Source organism: Gymnoscopelus braueri (genome assembly GCF_963280865.1).
Source record: "Gymnoscopelus braueri genome assembly, chromosome: 2".
NCBI classification, from domain to species: Eukaryota; Metazoa; Chordata; class Actinopteri; order Myctophiformes; family Myctophidae; genus Gymnoscopelus; species Gymnoscopelus braueri.
Genome location: NC_137604.1, coordinates 11,488,536 through 11,512,442, shown reverse-complemented (window position 1 = coordinate 11,512,442; position 23,907 = coordinate 11,488,536). Strand labels below are relative to the sequence as shown.

Sequence of the window (23,907 nt, the reverse complement as noted above, 5' to 3'; positions counted from 1 at the left end):
CTTTCAAATAAAATAAACATTGACGAATATATATCAAAAATAAATGAAAAAAGTAATGGAAAAATCACGGCTTCCTCACGCAGTAGAAGGACATTATAATGCGTGAGGGGGCCGTGATTACTTTTTTTTTTTTTTTTTTTTTTTTTTATGTTTATTTTATTTGAAAATGAAATATCCCTTTAACACATTGACTGCCATTGACTACCTCTATAGACATCTATAGACGTCATTTCAAATCCAACGCTTCTGCCCTACAAAGCCAAAGTGCAGTAACTAAGTTTTTGGACGCACCGACTTATGTGTGTATCTCAAAAGGTCAAATTAGCCTTTGTGCTTTTTGGGGGATAAACAATTACCTCAAGAACAGATGTACAATTAGCGTATTATCACTTATATGCCGATATCTCATTTGGCTGACCAGTTGAATCACTTTTAAATCAATTTTTAATTTTTTTCCGTAGTTACTGCACTTTGGCTTTGTAGGAATACACCACAGACGCGATGTCAGTGATTACGATAGAGGGCGATCTTCCGCAACCTGTCAGTAATCCTAGGACTCCCGAAGAAGAATACACCCGAGAATCACGTGATCTAAAAAAAAATCTAACCCATCCGGTCTAATGTCATCAGATTTATAAAAATACATTTATCTCTGATTTATTTTCCCAGATTGTATTGTTGGTGAAAGCAAGCTATATTCAACTGCTGATAACTAAAGAACGGAAGATCGCGCTTACAATCTTTTTTTCACGGATGAAAGAAGAGACCCTCGTCTTTCCTCCCAGACATCTGATGTTTACATCGTTATTATTATTTGTTTTACTCTAAATTTTTATCCCGCGATTTTTGTAACCCTTTTTTTTTTCACCCGGTGCCAATTTTCTAAGTGATCATGGGTGCTACACCAGCCCTACACCAGCGCTACACCGGCCCCCCACAGCCTAGGGAGGCCAGGGCCGAGCTTATGCCTCCTTCAATGCATGAGAGCCAACAACCAGTTCCCTTCCCCTTCATCAGGCTGTCATGGGGGAGGCGGTATAGCGACCAGGATTACTACGTGTTTTTGTGAGGGTATTAACTACCCTAGGAGACACGGGGAGAACATGCAAACTCCACACAGAGTAGGCCCTTTCACCAACCCCACCTAGGGTATGGGCGCTGATGACACAGAGGAGAAGACACGCCCCCCAGCGTCCCAGGCGGGAATCGAACCCAGGACCTTCTAGATGTGAGGCGCCAGCGCTACCGACTGCGCCAACACCGTGCCCCCCTATGTTTACATCGTTATTGAAAAAAATAATTCTATGGGTCTCGAAAGATTAGTAAAAACGCTGGCAGTGGCTGATTAATTAATTAATGAATTCCCGGCAGTTAATGTGAAAAGTACCCCCCTTTCCCTGACTCCTGAATCCAAGCACCCTTCTTTTCCCCGACTACAACATTTTGCTTAGAAAACAGGCCAGTTTTTGATGTCAATATGTTCAAAATAAAACGCCAAAAACAGAAAATAAGTGTTGCTTTCTATTCAGTAACAGTTGTGCTGTTAGTTAAAGTTTTTTTATGCGGATCAGCAAGTTCCCACAAAGTGTGTTAATGTTTTATCATTTGTATTACTGCTCCCATATGCAATTTAATAGGTGGCCTGGTCTGAGGAAGAGCCTGGTGGCTCGAAACATTACCAATTAACCCGTTCAATCCGGGAACGCATCTGTGTCATGTTAGATTTGAGCTATTATAACCCTTATTTCATGCTTTTGGCTATTCAAAAATAGCAGGTCTACAAGCTCATAGCCCACGCTATGAGCTTGTAGATCTGCTTTTTTTTTTTCAATCTTGAATATATATATATTTTTTCAGGCAAACGTCTAAAATCTTTGCTTCTGGGGGGTCCCTGGAATAAAACATTTTCAGATGGGGGTCCGCGACCAAATAATAATCATGTTGGGAGGTCCTTGACGTGAAAAAGTTTGAGCACCACTGATTATAGCAACATACGTTGTTTAAAAAAAGAACTGTTAGAATTTAGAAGACAGAATCCCCAGAAGCAAAGATTTACAAATATATATATTCAAAGATTTGCGCAAATGTTCAAGATTTTCCAAAAAATTGCAGATCTACAAGCTCATAGTGCGGCACTCGGTGCCGCGCTATGAGCTTGTAGATCTGCTATTTTTGAATAGCCAAATAAAAAAAAATAAAAAAGACACACAGATGCTTTTCCCGGTCTTAATGGGTTAAGTTGCATATGGGAGCAGTAGTAATGCTGGTGTGCATATTTTTTATTCTTGTCAACTGTTAGACCCTTACGGGTCCATTTGGTTCCCTTTAAAGTAATCTCAGAGTCATGGTGATCCTTGAAATTAAATAGTTTGAAAACCCACGGATCTAGGAATACATCAAAAATCCAATTAATAATTGTTCTAGTGCAGCTACACATTAAAATTGTAAAATAATGTAATAGTAGAGTAAGAGTATAAAACAGTAGTGCAACATCAACTGAAGCATTCAAAATATAAAATTATTGATTACTGTAAATCATGTGATAAAAATGTAAAACATACAATTATAAAAAAAATACAAATACATAAATATTTTGTTCCAGGGACCCCCTGGTCCCTGGTCCCTGGGACCAGGGGGTCCCTGTCATGTGATAAATTACATGGTAAATTACATGGTATCGGAATGGCACAGGCTGGCATACTCTCCGACATTTTAGGCAGCATCGTGGCTTTTCCGATACTGGGTATCGGAACAACTATCAACTTTGTTTTTTTTACAACCAAGGTTTATGTTTTAGATTGTTATTAAAGTAAATAACAGATGAGTGTTAAAATATTTAAATGTACTGCTTTCTATAGTTTTAGCAAATCTTTTTTTACAGTGGGTGGGGGCATTCTGTCCGGTGGCTAAATACGTATTTTTTTACACAATAACCCGGCGATTTCTTTATTATTATTTACAGTAGCTTTTCTAGCCCCCAATAACTCACATCTGGCCATCAAAGACCACCGTCAAAAGACCATATGTCAAAATACATATTTAGCGACCGGACAGCATTCAACACTCATATTTTATTTACTTTAATTACAAGCTAAAATATAAACCTTGGTTGTAAAAAAACGAAGTTGTCCTTTAACCCATTTAGACCTGAGGCCGATTAAAAAAATGCCTTCTAAATCGAGTTTTCTGAAAAACTTCAAATATATATAAAAAAATTACAACAAATGTAGGTTGCTATATACTGTATCAACAAGGACCCCAAAAGTGGTTCCCGTCCTGAAAGGTATAGTTGCAAATAGGGGTTCCTGCCCAAAATGGGTTAGAGGAGTAGTTCACCAAAGAAAATTACTTATTTTCGCATTCCTGAGCCAATAATTTGATGACCGGGTCATCGGTCAATAGGAGACTCAGTGGATCAATCGGTCTCAGAAGATCTCAGTAGATCAATCTCAGTTCTCAGTAGGTCAGCTCAGAAGCTCAGTAGGTCTCAGTAGATCAATTGGTCAATAGGAGACTCACTCAATAGTCGACTCTTTGAGTCTCCGGTCATCAAATTATTGTCTTAGGAATGCGACAAAAACTAAAAAATATCCATGAATTCAAGGCTTGATGGGGTGTGTAATTGACAGAAAATAAGTAATTTTTTGAGTGAACTACACCTTTAATGTTTTATCAATAAACATAAGAGTGAAATACATGTTTCCCTTTTCCACTTTCTCTCACGTACGTTGTACCTCCACGTACCCCTAGGGGTACGCGTACCCCATCTGGGAAACCCTGCAGCAGGCTATAGTCTGTGGAGCTCAGATGAGGACTGTGGTTTTAGCCAAAGCGAGCCTGTAGCTTGATGGGCAGCATAGCTGAATGGTGAGAGAACCTACCTGGGGAACCACAATCGCCCGGTTGTCCCAGGATCGATTCCAGGCCGAGCCAGCAACGCGTCAAATATGACGTAAAGGTCAAAGTGTCCTTGGGCTAGACACCTACCGGTAACCCCTAATTAGATCAGCTGGGTTGAGCTGGAACCAAATCCCCCCCGGCGGGAACAAGTAGGTCAATATTATGGAACACTCAAGAGCACAGTATGACTCATCAAGTTCATTGCCACGTCACAAGTTTACAGACCAATAGTGGGTGAGATTCTTTTCTGTGCAAGCTTCCATGAATTGCAGTTCCACATAAACTATTAAAAAAAAGACACCACAACAACATACATGAGGTGTGTATTTCAGTGTCTCGTCCAAGTAAGAGACAACACTGTGCGGAAGATAATCAAGTATGTTTTAAAAGTGTTGGAACAGAGCATATTTGTGTGTTAATGACGGTGTTAATGTATACCTTTGTTACGCCCCAAATGTACAAACATAACTATAATTAACTATGATTAAACTCTGAGAGTGTACAAACAGAACCAAATGGACCCATTTTGGTCACTTTCTTCCACTCACCTCTCTGTGTGTGTGTGTGTGTGTGTGTGTCTGTGTGTGTCTGTGTGTGTCTGTGTGTGTGTCTGTGTGTGTCTGTGTGTGTCTGTGTGTGTCTGTGTGTGTCTGTGTGCCTGCGTGCGTGCGTGCGTGCGTGCGTGCGTGCGTGCGTGCGTGCGTGCGTGCGTGCGTGCGTGCGTGCGTCATCTCGAGCCTACTCTCAACACGAATCCATTAAGTCCAATATCACTTAGTCTAGTTTCTTTAAGTAAAGTAAGTACATCCCCAGCAAAACAATCTCAGTGTTTTTTTCAACCTAGAATAAAGACCCTTGTTTTTTTTGGCTTCCCCTTATTTCTGAAGACTTGTTTTGCTGTCCATAGCACTTTTATTTAGTGCCCGCTGCTGATTTACTTCACTTGCATTTATGTATTTTGTGTCACTTTTGGAGAAGAGCTTCTGCTAAACACCCGCCGCGCTTAGCCACGTCTGTTAACTGCTATAGAAACTGCTACACAGTACACACACGCACGCACGCACACACACACACACACACACACACTGGGATGCAGTTAGATTTGTGTTATACAGATACTCTAATAAAAGACTAGAAATAAAAGACATTACAGTTTTGTTATGAAAACTAATGGAGAGAGAAAGCTCTACAGGTCTACTGGCTCCCTGCAATAAAGATGGCAGACAAAGGCTTGTAAAAGGTCAAAGAAAGGTGCACCGAGTCCCAGATGAAGGACACCCAACAGCGTAGGCTTGTATTACAGTATGCCAGGATATTTAGAAATCCCACGGGTATGTATTGTTTTCAATATCGTCAGAAGTAGAGACGGTGCTGGTCGATATGAAAACATGAAGATATTGCCACATGTTATGTATCTTCAAGGTTCAAAGTCAAGATTGCTGTTCATTGTTACATCTTGTGCATAAGAGTAAATCATATTTTTTGTTTGGCTTCCTTCAGACAATGTAGCAGGATAGTATTAGGTAATAATTATAAAAGTAAAGGAAAAAGAGAGCAAAGCAGAGTCAGCAGTTGTATACTAATAGAATAAATAAATAAATAAATATACATAAATAGATGTAAATACACACACACACACACACACACACACACACACACACACACACACACACACACACACACACACACACACACACACACACACACACACACACACACGTAAAGTGAAAATGGCACTCATAGTGATCACTGCTCAACACTTCTGATTCGCTTGTCCTGATATTGTTTTAGTTGTGATTTTTGGTGTGAAGATCATACCTAAATACCGCTATAGTAACATACTGTAGCATTCAGATTAGTTGTTGGTAGGCTACTTATAGGGAAAAAAGGGGGGGAAAGCCAGCAATTAACAGCACTTCAGTTCACACCCCAACAGATGCCCAACGAGAGAAGTGAACTTCTTAATCTAAAGAAATGACACCATTTCACACCTGGCAAATGTGCCACTTTCTCTGTGAAAAGGTTTGTATTTCCCACAAGTTTTACCCATGCATTACCAATGTGGCAGGTCCTTTGAAATTATCATATATTGCAACAGTATGCTTGCCATTTTCAGCATTTATCTTGACTAAGACGACATATTCCAACGATTTCGACGAAAGTTAATGTGAGTAACAACGGATCGGGTATTGAGTGCTGAGACACACCACAGAGTGTAATGCTTAAGGAGAAGAATAACAAAAACTACGTATAATTATTCCACTTAAGCAATAAATGACTGTCTACAGCTGTCTAGTCTCCATCCTCTCCTCACTACCCAGTGAACCCGTCCGACAGGCAGGCAGAGAGAGACAGACGAGTTCCTTTTTTTTCTCCACCATTAATGGGTTACGGCTGACAATGAGTCACGGAAACACACAGGAAAAATGATTTCTGTCTTTTGCTTAGATGAAAACGGGATGCCTTTTTTGTTTCTCCCCCTTCTCTCTCCAGGATGCTTAATTGGTGCGGCGTGGATGATGAGACAGCCGGGGACATTGTGCGTCTGCCAGGGCCTCTTGAGATGTGTCGGTTGCGGTGGAGAGCCACTCTTATGAATGGGCGCTAAATGCAAAGCGACCATGATGGCTTCTTCATCTCCTGTCTGCTGGCGTGTGGCTAATTCATCAACACACAGCACTCCAGGTCTATACTCCCCCAGCCCGGCCCTGCACGCCTTACTGGCTTCTGTTCATCTCTCTCTCTCTCTCTCCCTCTCTCTGTGTCGGTCTGTCTGTGTTTCTCTCTCTCTCTGTCTGTCTCTGTCTCTGCCTCGGTCTCTGTCTCTCTCAATTTCCAATGCTTTATTGGCATGATAAAATATGTTTTACATTGCCAAAGCGTACAAATAACATAAAACAAGTCATAACATTATATATACTGACACAACAAGTGATTAACATACATCTTAACCCATTGATACCTGGAACGCATCTGTGTCACTTTAGATGTCTTTGGCTATTAAAAAATAGCAGATATACAAGCTCATAGCGCGGCACCGAGTGCCGCGCTATGAGCTTGTAGATCTGCTATTTTTGAAAAAAAACATTCTTTTTAGATTTTTTTCTAAAAACTGTTAGGATTTTTTTTTTTTTTTAAAGAATCGCCTCAGGTCTTAATGGGTTAAGAATAATGAATAACAAGCAATATAGCAAATATAGTAATAATGAAAACAAGTGAATAACAGTGATATCCTCTCTCTCTCCCCCTCTCTCTCTCTGTGGAGGTTGAACTCGCTCACCCTGACTCTGTGTATGTGTTATTATACTTAGTTATGGGAGTCTGTCTGTCTGTCTGTCTGTCTGTCTGTCTGTCTGTCTGTCTGTCTGTCTGTCTGTCTGTCTGTCTGTCTGTCTGTCTGTCTGTCTGTCTGTCTGTCTGTCTGTCTGTCTGTCTGTCTGTGTGTGTCACTGTGAGTGTGTCTGTCTCTCTGTGTGTGTGCGTGCGCGTTCGTACGTGCGTGTGTCTGTCTCTCTGTGTTTGTGTGTGTGTGTGTGTGTGTGTGTGTGTGTCTGTCTCTCTGTGTTTGTGTGTGTGTGTGTGTGTGTGTGTGTGTGTGTGTGTGTGTGTGTGTGTGTGTGTGTGTGTGTGTGTGTGTGTGTGTGTGTGTGTGTCTCTCTCTCTCTCTCTCTCTGTCTGTCTCTCACACACAGCTACTTGGACGGGTGTGTCTCTCTGTGTCTGTCTGTCTCCTTTTCTCTGTCCAAAACTGTCAGAATAATCACATGGCTTTGAAGCCTCATAATTTGCAGGTTGAACTCGCTCACCCTGACTCTGTGTATGTGTTTGTGTTGTTACTATACTTAGTTATGGGAGTATGTCTGTGTGTGTGTGTGTGTGTGTGTGTGTGTGTGTGTGTGTGTGTGTGTGTGTGTGTGTGTGTGTGTGTGTGTGTGTGTGTGTGTGTGTGTGCATGCAGCCGTGTGTTATGTGTGTTAGACAGTCAGGCGGTGCATCTCCATTAGCCGTGCTCGTCTGTCTGAGTCTCTGTTCAGCTGAATGATGGAGTGCACATTAAAATCCTCTAGTGTTACCTTTTAACTATAAGAACAGTGTACTAATGGAACCAAACGGACCCGTCACCGAGATTAGCCATTAGAAAGCAACAACTACAACAATTGAATGAATGAATGAATGAATGAAAGAATGTCACCACATCCATCCTGGTCTTAAAAAGGGTCAGTGATGGATGCTCCTAACTTGGTTTAACCATAAGAACCAAGAGCGTCAACATTCAGGGGGAACCAACGAGCTCAAAACATGTCACAACCTGTATTTTCTGTTAATCTTACATGACATTCAACTCAATTCTGACATATTGGGGAAACATATGCTTTTGGCCTTCAATATAATGGTAACAAGTAACATTTGTTTTAGTCTTAAAGGGGTAGTTCACCCCCAAAATAACTTTTTTTCTATTGATTCCTCACCACCTGGAGCCTTGAATTCATAGATATTTTTTTAGTTTTTGTCACATTCCTAAGCCAATAATTTGATTTTAATAAATTTGTCCCCATTGACAAATTTATTATAATCAAATAATAAAGGAAGGAATGCGACAAAAACAAAAAAATATCCATGAATTCAAGGCTCCATGGGGTGAGTAATCAATAGAAAAAAAGTTATTTTGGGGGTGAACTACCCCTTTAAGGTCATTACACACCGGCGTTTATGCGAATATACGCAAAATTCGGACTCGTTCCGCATAAATAAAAGACGCTTTTTCGCTCCGTGGAAGCTTGCATTGACTTTATACGTTTTTTTTTTTTAAAAGTATTATTCGCATGAAAAAATCGCCCCCGGTGTGTAAGGACCTTAAGCGTTAAATAGATATACTTTGCACCATTTGCACCTGTTTTGTACCTGTGTTCTTGTATGTATGTATTATGCTCTGTTTTCCCTGTGTAGTGTAATGTACTGTATCTATTGTCTGCCTGTTTTTGTTTGTATGTGTTTTTTTTTTTGTGGGGACTGCAAATGTAAATTAGCATATTTGCTAAATCCGTTGTCTTTACATTACATTGGTTAATTAATATGCAGGGTCCCGTCCTAAATAAATAAAGTAAAAGTATAAACACAATCATACATACAGTACACACTTTGTAGTGGTTCTCAAAGTGAGGTCCAGGGACCCTCTGGGTTACGTTAGGGGATTCCAAATGGAGGTCTGTAAACTCTGAGAGTGTACAAATGGTACCAAATGGACCCGGTTCCATTTCCACACTCTCAGAGTTACGGTGGTCCTTTTTTTTTTATCCCACAATTTTGTAACCCTATTTTTTTCACCCAGTGCCAATGCCTATAAGCTTGTAATCCTGGTCGCTACTCTCCCTCTGCCAGCCTGGGGAGAGCCCTGAACTCAGCTCATGCTTCCTTCAACGCATGAGGAGTGAGCAGGCCGCTTCTTATCACCTGACAGGGGGGGGGGAGGAGTTTCCCCGGTAGGACGTAGCGCGTGGAAGGAACACGTTATTCCAACCAGTTCCTTTCCCCTCCATCAGGCGCCCCGGCTGACCAGGGGGAGGCAGTATAGAGACCAGGATTACTGCATGTTTTTAGTGAAAGGTACCTATCCTAGGGCAGTGGTTCTCAAACTTTTTCATGTCAAGGACCCCCAAAATTGACACTTATTAGCCCGCAGACCCCCATTTCAAAAGATATGCCAGGGACCCCCATAAGAGAAGATTTTTTTACGGCTCTAGCAGTGATTCTCAACCGTTTAAATTTCAAGGACCCCCAGTTTAACATGCATTAGGCTACGGACCCCCATTTAATGGCATTTCTATCACTTAGGACCCCAATTTATATTGTAACATCTATGTTAATTTAACTCTGAGAGTGTACAAATGGAACCAAATGGACCCGTTAGGGTCCATTTGGTTCCATTTGTACACTCTCAGAGTTACAGACCCATAATGGTCCATTTGGTGCCTAATCTATCATTTAGCTGGGGACCCCCTGGAACTCCCTCAAGGACCCCTGGGGGTCCCCGGACCCCACTTTGAGAACCAACGCCCTAGGGGACACGGGGAGAACATGCAAACTCCACACAGAAAGGCCCTTTCACCAACCCCACCTAGGGTACGGGCGCTGATGACACGGAGGAGAGGACACGCCCCCAAGCGCCCACAGTATCCCCGGGACCTTCTAGCGACAGCGCTATACCGACTGCGCCACGTTCCCCCGAAATTACGGTGGTCCTTGCAAAGTACCACTGGTATCGTAATCGTTTAGCAGACGTGAAGTCCACATGCCGGTCCTCCAGTTCCGGATCCCAACCCTAGACACTGTCAAAGAGGAATCTGTACTGGGTGCTCAAAAACATAAACACATAATGAGGCAAAGACAACAATTCAGAATTCCAAGTATGAGAGATTCTACTCGAATAAAAGGAGCAAAACATACACAACATAATTGAATGGAACATCCAGGTTTGCTCAGCTCATGTCATGGCTGACCCTCCCTTATAAGTAGCTAGGCCTTCTACAACACACACCCACAGGGTGGGGTGTGTTACAAATTATTTCAAGGCATTGATCTAGCTTCAATGGATACTTTCATAGTCATGAGCTCTTTGCTCAACTTAGATTTGACGCCTTCTTCATTTACACATGACACGAGAAGACAGCGAGAACATAGGATCACAGACAGTCTCAATACACATCGTTTGCATTACTTAAATTCACACAAACGTACTCGTCTCTCAAAAATACACATATTATAGAGTTCTTTTGAATTAATAATATCAAATATTTCAAATTGCCTTGACGACCCATTGTGGTGACTCATTTTTCGTACAGAACTATAAAAGTCGTTCGTCAACAGATGGATTCATATTCTAAAGCGATAGTTCTGCACTGTGTGTGTTGGTATCTCGTTGCAAATGTTTACACGTCTAGTGGTTTTCGTGCTGCACGCCTCGACAGTCTGATGTGCCCATTACACATGCTAATTGTCAAGGCCCATTTCAATTTCAGTTCAACGGCTAAACGCCGGCCATTAGAGATGCAGAGACAACATCCAAAATTGGACTCAGACTCATAATGAATCCCATTTGATCATTCTGTCTGAGCTGCATGTCATCTGATCCTTTTATTTAGGCCTATATTTAATTCATCTCCTTGCACCCCATTTAGACAAAATTGTCATGAAGAGAAAGGAAAAAAAAGCCGATGCACTTATAGGGCAGTGAGACAAATGCTTTGAAAGCAGGCGAGTCACAATTATGCCGTCTGGAACTAGACCAATGCTTCATTTGTGTTCGGCCGCACGATGGGCTTGGTGCGCCAAAAATAGCAGATCTACAAGCTCACAAACTGCAGCGATACCACCTGTTGTGATCTTGTAGATCGGTATTTTCTTCTTTTTTTTTTGCGAGAGCCACCGTTGTAAGACAAGGTTTTACTCTATTGAAATTGGGAATAAGTTAGCCTTAACTCTTTCACTGCCAATGACGAGATGTCTCGTCATGTTTTGCAATGGCTCACAGTGGCAATGACGAGAATGACGAGATTTGAGTTTTCAGTGGTTTTCCACTAGATGGCACTGTTCGCTAACCTATGGGTCACCGTTTGGGTCCCAGAGAAGGAGGGTCACGTGATCGCCAAGAAAACAGGCCGTTCCCTCCCTTGTAATTTGAGTTGGAGGAGTGGCTTTTTCTCTGTTTGTGTTGCTTTTTGGCTGTTTTCAGCCTACATTCAACTGGCCACTACTATGGAAGGATCGAGGCGACAACCTAAGATTCTACGGGACTTGGATAGGTCTTTTAAAGCGATCGGGGGATCGATCGTACTGGAGATGAATATTTTATGATTTGTTGAAAGGTTAGTGAAAACACTCGAAAATCGCTGGCAGTGGCGAGGCAAAATGATGTTTATTTCTGGCAGCCAATTGTTAAAAGAGTCCAGTGTTGGAGCATATGGCGAGTCCCTATATTGGGAGAGAGTTCCGCGGGGCTGCGACACTGAAGGCTCTGTCCCTCAAGGTTCGCTTGTTTGCTTTGGGGACAATGAAAGCAGCCCACAGCCCGAGGGCGCACGATGGCCTTTTGACACCATCTTGTAGAAAACTGTGTCTTACCAAGTCTCTGCGCTACAGCGAGGTCGGTGAAAACCTCTTGAGATGAAATGGCAGATATGTGACGGCAATACTTGTGAGTTTGGATGTTTCTTCCCCGATGACACGGCTGAACCTTGGACCGTACACTCCACCAACAAAACGTTTTAATCCATTAAGGCCTGAGGTTCCGATTCTACAAAATGTCTTCTCAGTCCTAACAGTTTTCTGAAAAACGTATGTTGCTTCAGTGGTTCTCAAACTTGTTCATGTCAGGGACCTCCAAAATTACATGTATTTGGCCCCCGACCCCCATCTCAAAATGTTTTGTTCCAGGGACCCCCAGAAGCAAAAATGTGTGTTACAAATGTTCGCTTTAAAAATATATATATATTGAAAGTAGGGCTGGGACTCGATAAAAAAGTGAAAATCTATTTTTTTTAAATGGATTTTGGCATACGTCTTTTAGTACATGTACTCAAGAACTGTACTTAAGTAGAATTTTGAGGTATTTGCACTTGACTCGAGTATTTCCAATGTCTAATACTTTTACTTCTACTCCACTATATCTCAGAGGCAAATATTGTACTTTTACTCCACTACAGTCATTTGAAAACTTTAGTTAGTTACTTTGTAGATTTCGATTATTATTACAAAACATACAGTAACCACTTAAGCCCTATATCAGCCATTTGAAAATAGCAGATCTACAAGTGCAACGCATTGTGAGCTTGTAGATCTGCTATTTTCCACCAATGGAGGCTGGTAGAGTGTGTTGTTACTGTTGTTTTATAGTAGTTTAATTAATTATTAACAACTCTTTGACTGCCGGCGACGCGTTATCGAGTCAATTGCTAGTTTGTCCACTTGGCCGTCGACGCGTTAGACCAGTGTCTATCAACCTTTTTTGTGCCAAGGCACACCTGGCATAGCCTAAAAATCCCAGGGCACACCTAGATATACGGTATATATAATTATATATATATATACGGTATATCTATATACACACACTAGGGGTATGCCGATTTTCACATTTCACGAAACGATACGATACGATATTGGGCACACAACTTTGATACGATACGCACTTTTTTATCATGAAAATATATGGGGGAGAAAAAAAGCAAATGCAAACAAATATTTCTGTTTTTGCATTATTCAGACATGCAAACTTGTAGCTTTTCAGCTTCCACTAGACGTTTTGAATCCAAATAGGGCAATAGTGTGACACCTGACCCGAAAAAAATGAGGTTTTTCAAACCTCCTTCAAACGGCGCGGCACACCTCAGCAGTAGCCCCGGCCCAAAATTGGGACGTTTGCCAGGGTTGATATACACTGCGTTAGACGCTCGTTTGTAATTATTGTTATTTTAGAGAAGATCACGGTCTAATCTTGAATCCGAAGGGAGCAGTAAAACTGTAGCACAAACGGATACGGAAATAATGGATTTAACGTCATTCCGTTCCCGTCGACTCCATGTTTGTAGTTTTTTTTCTTTCGCCTGTATCTCTGTTCTTTTTTTTTTTGTCCATTTTTCCGAGGAGACGCGTGTTTCCAACGGCCTGTAGCGAAGGGGACACTAGCTCCGGGTGCAATGTTTTGCATCCGGAGCAATAGTCAGAGACTCCTGCTCCGGAAACACACAGTGAATCGATCGATAAATATGGATCTAAACTTTTATGACAACTTTAAAACTACTAAAAACACGAAAATCGCTTGGCACTGGGTGAGTACATTAAGAAAATACTCTGGTAGTCAAAGAGTTAATAAAAATCGCGCGCATGTGACCTGCGGGGGAGGGGGGGGGGGGGAATCCATTACAGATTCTGATTTGCCCAGCCAACATTATCAAGCAGGCTATGCGGGCCCATCTTCATTCATGTTTTCATGCACTGTGCTGGCTGCAGTTTGTTGTTGTCTGAGAACCACGATGGGGTTGGTGCGCTGGTATGATCGGTCCGTCTGAAACTCGTCCAGTGAGAAACGTTCCGCGGTGCAAAGACAGATGCGATTAAAATGCGTCAATTTTTTTAACGCAAAATATTTTCTGTAATTAATTGATCGAAATTAACGCGATAAAGTCCCGGCCCTAATTCAAAGATTTGCATAAGTGTTTTTTAATTTTTTATTTTTTAAATAGCAGATCTACAAGCTCATAGGGCGGCACTTGGTGCCGCGCTATGAGCTTGTAGATCTGCTATTTCTGAATAGCCAAAGTATAAAATAATGGTTTAAGTGGTTACACAGATGCTCCCCCGGTTTTAATGGGTCAACGGATTGGATCGAGACTCGCCGCCGGTACCAGCACTCATTAAATATTATGTCTCAGATCCTTGTCAGACACACACACACACACACACACACACACACACACACACACACACACACACACACACACACACACACACACACACACACACACACACACACACACACACACACACACACACACACACACACACACACACACACACACACACACACACACACACACAAACACACAGTACGGGCTCCTCTGGGCTGGTTCACCCAGGGGCCAGGGTGCACAGAATGTGTGTGTGGTGGTGCTGACTGGGTTACAATTTCAAAATGAAGCAAGGCATGGCAATACCGGACCGGAATGATGACATTCCTCATCTGCATTAAATTGATCCTGTCACAAAACACACTGCTCTAACCCAGGAGGTGGAAAAAAATAATCTCCATAAAAGATTTATTTTTCTGTTTCTTGGACATGGCCTTGGAATGTATGCTGTCAGATTGTGGGGGAAATGCATGGCTTAATTCACTATGACAGAATGAAATGCCGAAACCAGAGAGAGGTGCTGGGGTTTTACAACAGCTAGGTCTCTACTGTGGCCATGAAATATAATAATCTGAAGCGGGGGGACATTTTGGAAGCAAGAGCAAGGCAAAATCTTACCTTATAACACACTGACATGAGCGCTTTGTGGGCTGCCAGAGAATTTCATTTTTCCAAGTTTCCTTTTTAAAAAGGACACAGCCTGGGCCAAATACTTACACTGTACTTTGCATGCCTGTATCCCTCCCATCCTCACCTCCCTCTGGAATTAGATATTAATTCCCATTGAAATGAGGGGTCATACACTGCCGCCATTTTACCTTTTTCTCCTCTGTAAATGTAGCTTTTTGAATTGGTTTATGGCAAGTATTCATGTCTTAATATTCTATGCTCTGTTGATTAATTGAATACATAGGACTACAATGGAAACAAGTCCCTAGGACCTTTTTTCGGTTATCCTTTTAGCCTAAATGCTTTACTGTACCTTCGTGCCGTTTACATTTTTGCTATTAAAGCATTTTAAGATAGTGAAAATAGCAGATCTACTGAGCTTGTAGATCGTCTATTTTCACTACTTTTGTGCAACACTCTTGTATGACGAAGTAGGGCATAAATGTATGAAAAAAACATAAAAAAGTTGAAATATGGAGATACAAGGTTTCTAAGCCAACATCAACGTCCTGCTTATCTTCTGCAGTAAAAGATAAGCAAAGGAAGTGTGGCTTCGGGCCAAATTATCTTCTAAGCCATTAAGACGACGGGCCAGAACACAATGGCTAATTTAGGAACTGGAACATATGCGACAAACCCACCTTATATACAATAATAACTATAGGGTTATAAAAGTTAATAAATAAAGATGCGTGTGGCATAACTACTGAGAGAAATGCGTGTGTAATCAAATATTACAGGTGCAGATGGAAATGCTTGTGTAATCGTTTTGTGCAGGCCACATTCCTTGAGTCCTGATATTTAGTACGTCAAAAAGTTACAGAAAAACTAAAATAAGTTGGAGATAAGACAGTCATACTCCTTTTTTTTCATAGAACTTTTTCCATGGTTCAAGGTGAAAGAGTTTTTCCATCCAAAAAAAAAGAAAGTTGAAAGTGAAAACTGATGATTCAAAGGAGAATAGAAAGAGAACTACAGTATGTGTTCATCCTACCTGGTTTCATATATTCAAAGCCATTCCATTGCTGTCCATATCCTACTGCACCTGTGTGGGACAGTCAGTCAGATATTGTAAATGATTTACAAAATAATTTGCCATGCCAGATATTATCACAGGCGGGCTATTAGTTCTGGTCCACGGGACACCTGTTGCCTACCACTGTTCTTCATGGAGTACCTAGTCATACCTTAGGGTTCTACATGGAGTCATGACCCTAAGGTACTTCACAAAACAACGTTCCCTGAAATCCAGTGGTCAGTCAGTGACCATGAGGTGATGTCTCAGGTCACCACCCATCATCATTTGTGAGAAACAGCATTTACTATCCATCCATCCGTCCGTCCATCTATCCATCCAGTCACCCTGTCATCCCTATTCTGGGGGGGAGCATTTTCCGAAAATAGCTTGTAGATCTGCTATTTTCGGCAAAGAGGTTGGGTGTACAGGGGAATAAAATAGCAAACCAAGTGCAGGGCCAAAGGTCAAGTTTACTAAGTAGTGAGGGCTTGAGTGGTTAAGTGGTTAAATGTCTGAAAATACATGTTAACTCATTCACTGCCACTGGCGTAAAAAAACGTAATTTTTTCCAATTACCAGATCCGCCACTGACGTAAAAAAACTAATTATGCTAAAAAAACGTTGATTTTAAAAGATCTCACCGTCCTTCATCTCTCGAAGTGACACATTTCATTGTAGCACACCCGGATACGGAAATTACGTCAATCGAAGATTTCCGTTTCCGCCTGCCGCCACTCTAAACCTTCCGCTAAATCGCCATTATCTCGGCTTTGTTTTTCTCCGCCGTGGAACGCTGTTTAGAAACGCTGTTTAGAAACTGCTACTACTGCAAAATGGAATGTCGCAGATTGAAAATTTCTGATCTGCCCACACAATTCCATACAATGTAGTATAGGGGTCCCTGCTTCATCGCTCTCTCAGCTAAGGGGTCCCTTGTCTGAGAAAACCTTGAAGACCCCTGCGCTGTAATGGATCTCACAGGAGAGGAGGGCTGCTGAGACAGCGAGAGCGAAGCAAAACAGACTGTCCTGGAGGATAACCATATTCCAAGTAAAAAAAAAAGAACACTTTGGACCCGTCCGTTTTATCCGAATCTCCCTTTGATTAAGCCGTGTGACTTGAATGACTAAAAACCTTGGCTCTGAAAGTATAGCCGACCTAAAAACTGCTGAACACAGAGTTCCCTCATTTTTCTGAGCATGACTCGTCTTGTTTTTTTTGTTTTTTTATTACTAAAGCTGCGACTTATCAATGTTGAAACCTTTTTTTTTTTTACTCTTTTGTTTTTGGCAAAACTGTAGCACTTGTTGCTGACGTCATCTTCTGAGCTGGATGACACTAACCACTGAAACCCCAGCATCCGTATTGAGGGGAAAACTTTCGCAGGAAAATAGCATTTAAGCTTATAGATCGGCTATTTTTTCAGCAAAGATATTCAATGTTGAGCGAAAAACGGAAAAGACACTAGTATATAGAGGCCCTGTGGGACTCCGCTCAACCCATTAAGACCTGGAACGCATCTGTGTCATTTTAGATTTCTTTGGCTATTCAAAAATAGCAGATATACAAGCTCATAGCGCGGCACTCGAGTGCCGCGCTATGAGCTTGTAGATCTGCTATTTTTGAAAAATCGTGAAAATTACTTTTTTTTTAAAAAGAATCCGAAAAACTGTTAGGATTTAGAACATTTTTTAGAAACAGCCTCAGGTCTTAATGGGTTAATCATTTGAACGGCCGCTTATGAAAGTGGCCACCGATCGCTGCTGGGTTCAAACAGCGGAGGGTGGGGGTGGGGGGGGGGGGGGGGGCTGGGGGGGCTAGGGGGGTCCGATCGATACGCACAAATCGCCCCCACTCCTCGCCAACACGGACGCAATCTTTTTCTCACATCAAAAGGAAGGAAGCCCCCCCCCCCATGTCTCTCTCTGTTTTACAGCAGTAAAAGTGCTTTTTCTCTCCATCCAATAATCCAAAATGAGGAAACAAATCCATGCTAAGTGAGATCTATTTGGGCTCATTAAAAACATATTGCTATTCATGTCCAACAGGGGGCCCACCCGGCAAGAATTAGTATCCCATTACCGACCTGCGGTGCCGTGAGGATATTGCAAGTGTGGGTCCCTAAAGCTCCGTTTGGAACCTCACGCTCCGCCATTAGCGCCGAGACGAGGTTCCGCTGCGTCGAGCCCCGGCGGCGGAGGTCGGGACCGGAGAAAGGTCACGGTTATTACCTTTTTTTTCCCTGCACGTCGTATCCAAAAAGTAAAGGTAGTCCAAGTTAGTAGACAGATGTCTGCAATGGAGTCGGAAAGTAAAGTGTAAGCGACCTATTGAAACCATCGTTTAAATCAGTGGTTCTCAATTTTTGTTCATGTCACGGACCCCCAAAATGATATGTATTTGGCCGCGGACCCCCCATGTCAAAATATTTTGTTCCAGGGACCCCCCAGAAGCAAAGATTTGAGTTACAAATGTTCGCTTAAAAAAATTTGATTCAAAGATTTGCCGCGCTATGAGCTTGTACATCTGCTATTTTTGAATAGCCAAAGTATAAATGGTTAAAATTATTGTGATGCTATATTAACACATTTTGCTGGGGACCCCCTGGAACCCACCCAAGGACCCCTGGGGGACCGCACTTTGAGAACCAATGGTTTAAATGGCTTATTTAGTGAGCCTTCTCATTGCAGGATGTTGCAGCTGCATCGGCTGCAGTATACGGACACCATGCGGTTGGGTTGTTGAATGAGAAACCATGACACAGGCTGAGCTTGTAGATCTGCTATGTTCAATACTGTTGTGCGACACTCTTGTATGATGAACTAGGGCATTCATTTACGGGGAAAAGAATGTCTTACTTTTGTTCTTCAGTTTGGGTTAAGTTTATGTGAGAAAGGACGATAATGCACAAGGTTAAAAAGAAATGCCAGAATTAGCCCAGAGGCTATTTTTCATGCGTAGTCCCTGGCCAAGGCTGCCTATAATACATCAAAGCTAAAACTAAAACACATGCAGTAGATGCAGTTCGAGGGGAAAAGAATAGTGGCAGTTCTTAAGAAAAATAGAAGCAGTTTTTAAAGAAAAATAGAAGCAGTTCTTGGGGAGAAAAAAAAAGAAAAACAGAGGGGGAGCATATTGTTGCTGTAAGTTGGGTGGAAACCCCAAAACTGTTACTTTTCAGGAAATGGAAAAGAATAACCTTTGTTCCAGTGGATCCAGTGTAGTTATTATTTAGTCACATGCTCTTGTTTAAGTATTCATTAAACATTCATAAAACCCACAAACACACTTAAACGTTCACTTTCAAAACATTTAGAAAGTAGCAAAAATTGCAGATCTACAAGCTCACAATGTGATGTTGTGAGCTTGTAGATCTGCTGTTTTCACTACTTTTGCCAGACACTCAAGAATGACGAAGTGGGACTGAAATATGGAGATTCAAGGTTTCTGCCCGGCAGCAACGACATGAGAAACCAACAAGGGATTTAAAAAAATGTATTGTGCGCGTGCCCCAGTTGTACCAGATAATTTCACTCATTCCCTAATAGGATATCGTTGCCGTCGGATAGGAATCTTAAAAAATTGCTGATCTACAAGCTCACAACGCGTCGCATCGCATACAAGGTTACCACCCGACAAGTGACGATATATACGTGGCACATGGCTGTTCATGTTGATTTGCATATGTGTACAGTACACGCCCCTGTCAACACCATAAGGCATGCATAAGACGTGTGTGCAAATAAGCTATAGTATGGTAGAAAAGCTTTTTCATAAGCTCTGGTATTAGAAGTTTTATTGTTGTGGCTGAAAAAAAGAAACGGGAACAGATTTGTCCAAAAATCATGAAGCTTTTCAAAGCCTATTTGCTGCATGTGCATCTATCCCAGCCTATCCTATTTAGTTGTTTTTTGGAAGAATCAGAACCCGCTTATTATAACCAGCCAAACTCCTCATTACCAGCCTGCCTGGGAAGGCAAAGGTCCTGGACGTCCCAGGTTCGATTCCAGGTCTTAGCAACGTGTTGAAGTGTCCCTGAGCAAGACACTTAATTAGTGATTATTACATAATCGTCGAATAGCAATTATTTGAGATAGTCGTAATTATTTAGTTTCCATGTTGAAAAATGTTCCATACATTTTCAAATATAAAAATAGCAGATATAGAAGATCTACAAGCTTACGACGCGTTGTAAGCTTGTATATCAGCTATTTCCGCTAAGGAGGTGGAGTGGAGCTGTGGGATTTGGATGAAAGACTGGTGACGGAACATGATGATGGATTCTTACGTAGGACTGATTTGAGGTCTAGGCCATAACGGAAACATTTAAACAAGGCTATATATAGCCTATATAACGTGCACACCATTCAAAGTAATAGGGCGACAGAAAAAGAACATGGCGGCCGTGTCCATTGAGTTCAATGGAGAAGTATTTTAGGCCAGTTTTAAATGTGGATAGGGAATTGTAGAGGATTCTGATTACAAAACAAGTTGCAAATTACTACTTGAATTGACAAGATGATGGTAGGTTGTTATCTTTACTTGTAGCCTACACTGTGCTCTCTATTCTAGGGGCCAAATGTGAGTCAAATAATCACACTGTAGAGAGTCCTTGTTGGCTTTATTTACTCTTCATCTCCAATCAGGAGAAGCTCTCTCGTAACCTTGTGCCGGAAAAGGGGGCGAAAATGAACGTGTCTGCCTGGTTGTAATTTGTCAATGATTTCTATTCTGAGCCAGAGCCAAAATATACCCATGACTACAGCAGAGTTATTTATCCCAGGAATGCATTCAGATTGTAACCTTTCCTAACAAAGACACAAGCCAGATGTCAGTCGTTGTTAGAGGAGGGTTTTTTTGGTCTGGTGAGAAAGAGGCCTATATTGAGAAAGACAGGAACACAGGAAGAGAGGCAGAGAGGGAAAGAAACACAGGAAGAGAGAGAGAGAGAGAGAGAGAGAGAGAGAGAGAGAGAGAGAGAGAGAGAGAGAGAGAGAGAGAGAGAGAGAGAGAGAGAGAGAGAGAGAGAGAGAGAGAGAGAGAGAGGAGAGAGGGAGAGAGAAAGAGAGGGAGAGAGAGGGAGAGGGAGAGAGGGAGAGAGAAAGAGAGGGAGAGAGAGGGAGAGAGAAAGAGAGGGAGAGAGAGGGAGAGAGAGAGAGCGAGAGAGAGTGAGTGAGAGGGAGAGAGAGAGAGGGTCAGACACTAAATGTCATTTAGCCTGTATACTTTTTTATGCTAAACGGCTTCAATTTATCATGTTACATTACCATACAGCCCTGTGTGTGTGTGTGTGTGTGTGTGTGTGTGTGTGTGTGTGTGTGTGTGTGTGTGTGTGTGTGTGTGTGTGTGTGTGTGTGTGTGTGTGTGTGTGTGTGTGTGTGTGTGTGTGTGTGCGTGCGTGCGTGCGTGTTATTTTGGGGGCATAAAGGAGGTGTCAGTCAAACGGTTGTAATTACTAATAGCTTTCCAGACCCGCTGAGGGAAGGAAACCCTCGCCACCTCTTAACCCGATTCCTGTCCTACGTTTCACCACTTAAAGCCATAGTACTGTATATGTAACTTTGACATACAGTACTAATTGATGGCTTTAAACCCTAGCTCTACAGAACCGGAGAACCTCGAGTTACAAATGTGCTTTGAGCACTTTCCCCCCCGTCTTCACACGGCTAGGGGCGTGACAGTTAATCCAACTAAATGATTTAATTGATTATTTGAAAAAATATATTGATTTCAGTAAAATATTAAATTTTGGGAGGAATTTTATGTTATCTTTATTTATTATTTGCCTCTCCTGAGCCGCTGCCACCCCTTATACGCACGTGCACGCACACACGCACGCACGCACACACACACACACACACACACACACACACAGCATTTGGAAAGCCAATCAACTGGTATATACTGTAGCCTATACACTGTGTCTGCATGAGTTCATATGTCCCTGTGTGTGTGTGTGTGTGTGTGTGTGTGTGTGTGTGTGTGTGTGTGTGTGTGTGTGTGTGTGTGTGTGTGTGTGTGTGTGTGTGTGTGTGTGTGTGTGTGTGTGTGTGTGTGTGTGTGTGTGTGTGTGTGAGCATCCCGGCCTGTGAATCGTCACAGTGATGAGGTCTGTCCAGGAGGATAAGAGTGTGACGTCTTATCAGCCACAAGCCAGACAGGTGACGTGTGTGAACGCAAATAAAACACACACACAGACACACACACACACACACACACACAACGTGAGAGAGAGACAGCGCCGCACGGAGACAGTTAAAGTGTACATCACACACGTTTGTATTACTGTACTTGTGAGGACATCCAATCTTTAGGACACCATTGGAAATTGCGGAAAACTGTTGAACAATAGCCACAAATAACCGATCTACAACGCATATGGTCTATTTTTTTTAATATTTGAAAATGTGTGAATCTTTCAATATGGAAACGATGATGAAGATTATGCAAAAATAATTGCGAATATCTCAAAGATAATTGTGATTAGACGATGATGTAATAATTGTGACAGGCCTATCCCTAAACATAACCTCTATATGTCTAATCCCAACCCCATCCTGAATATATTTCTAATAGTAAACGATAACGTATCTCTAAAAAAAAAATCTGACCATAAAACAACCATCTCTTGTGAAGACCAGGAAAAGTGTCCTCACGTCTATCACTCAAATTCTGCTATACATTTGACCCTCACAAGTATAGTAATACAAGTACACACACACACACACACACACACACACACACACACACACACACACACACACACACACACACACACACACACACACACACACACACACACACACACACACACACACACACACACACACACACACACACACACACAGATGATGTGTCCTCATATCAGCAATCCAACATGTCCTGTCAGTGAGGGAGGTCGGTCATACTGACAGCGGGATGAAGGGAGGGATGGAGGGATGGAGGGATGGATGAATGGATGGACGGACGAGACATGGAGGTGTAGAGAACATGAGCCAACTGTGGAGGACAGCTAGAGACACAGAGAGAGAGAGAGACAGAGAGAGCTGTGTAGGAACTAATCGAACTAATCGATTTAATTGATTATAATAAATATATGTTTTTCTAAAATGCATTTTTTTCTACGTCAAACGGCAACGTATAAATTAGTAAATTATAAAAGCTAAATTGAAGGATGGATGGAGTTTTGGAGAGAATGTTTGGACAAAAGGCGTGGGAGAGAGAGTGAGTGACAGTTGACAGAGTAGCACACCCCCGTCATTATGACCGTCTCTCCACCCAAAGTGCTTTGTCAGGCCATGATGCGTGGCTTTAAGAACGGCCAATACTCACAATGCATTCCTAATAGTGGTGTTGTCGGCCTGAAACCTCGTATGTCCATTTTGGAACTTTTTAAAAATAAATGAACTCCCTATTCAATAGGAGAGACAATATGTTTTGCTATTGGTTATACAAAAAAGGAAGACATAAGACAATAAGTGTTATGACACTGTCTCTATGTTTTTGATCAGAATTGACTGCACACGGAAACGCTGCGAATTATGATAAGTAACTGTGTCGCTTGGACAAGCCCCCAAGTATTAGCATATAGCCCTATCACTGTATATTTATATTCTTGTTTTAACATATTTCTGTTATATGTATATAGAAAGAAAGAAAGAAGTCGAGGACTTCAAATACCTGGGCTCATGGGTCAACTCAACTGAGCAAGATCTTAAAGTGAGGAAGGCACTTGCATGGAGGGCCCTGAATGGCATGACCAGTGTATGGAACTCCAATCTCCCTCGCCAAATCAAACTCAGCTTCTTCTACGCGACAGTAGAGTCCGTTCTTCTCTATGGCAGTGAATGCTGGACCCTGAAACCAGCCCTTGAGAAGTCCCTGGACGGGTGCTACACCAGGATGCTGCGTGCAGTGCTT

At 42.0% G+C, this 23,907-nt stretch overlaps 1 protein-coding gene across 1 annotated transcript in view; it reads right to left on the bottom strand.

Annotated features, from left to right (window-relative positions):
* The window catches only part of tusc3 (tumor suppressor candidate 3), a 185,183-nt gene that overhangs the window by 125,811 nt on the left and 35,465 nt on the right, over positions 1–23,907 (bottom strand). The window lies entirely within an intron of this gene.